Here is a 698-nt window from a genome sequence, read left to right on the forward strand (position 1 = left end):
AAAATACTAAGAGATGTCAACAGCTGATGGACAACAGCATGGCATGGAGCCCTGCCCTTCTCAGCAGAGGAGACTGAAGCACTCAAGGGCTTCTGGATGCTCGGATAGCTCTTGGCGACTTTTCATAGTTGTTATCCATGACCACAACCCTACCAGTTGGGTGTGGTATGGTAGAAAGAGTCACCTTCCAACTTACATTTAAACTTCTGCTATCGGCCGGGCACAGTGGCTCATGCCTATAATCCTAGCACTCTGAAAAGCTGAGATGGGAGGATTGCTTAAGCTCAGGAGTTTGAGACCAGCCTGAGCAACAGCGAGACCCCATCTGTACTTTATAAAAATAGAAAAATTAGCCAGGCATTGTGGTGTGTGCCTGTAGTCCCAGCTACTTGGGAGTCTGAGGCAGGAGGATTGCTTGAGCCCATGAGTTTGAGGCTGCGGTGAGCTATGATAATACTACTGCACTCTACCGTGGATGACTAACAAGACTCTGTCTCACAAACACACACACACACACACAATTTCTTCTTTCACATACTAGCTTTGTGACCTTGAACAAGTTCCTCGACAGGCCTGAGCCTGTTTCTTTATGTAGGAAGTGGAAATAATTCCAACTTTACAAAGTTATAGGAGGAACCAAATATCACAAATCATTAAGGGGAGCCCCCTGCAGTGTAACACAGAGGAGTCCCCCCAAA

Source organism: Propithecus coquereli, unplaced genomic scaffold (genome assembly GCF_000956105.1).
Source record: "Propithecus coquereli isolate 6110/MARCELLA unplaced genomic scaffold, Pcoq_1.0 Scaffold1, whole genome shotgun sequence".
In the NCBI taxonomy this organism is placed as follows: Eukaryota; Metazoa; Chordata; class Mammalia; order Primates; family Indriidae; genus Propithecus; species Propithecus coquereli.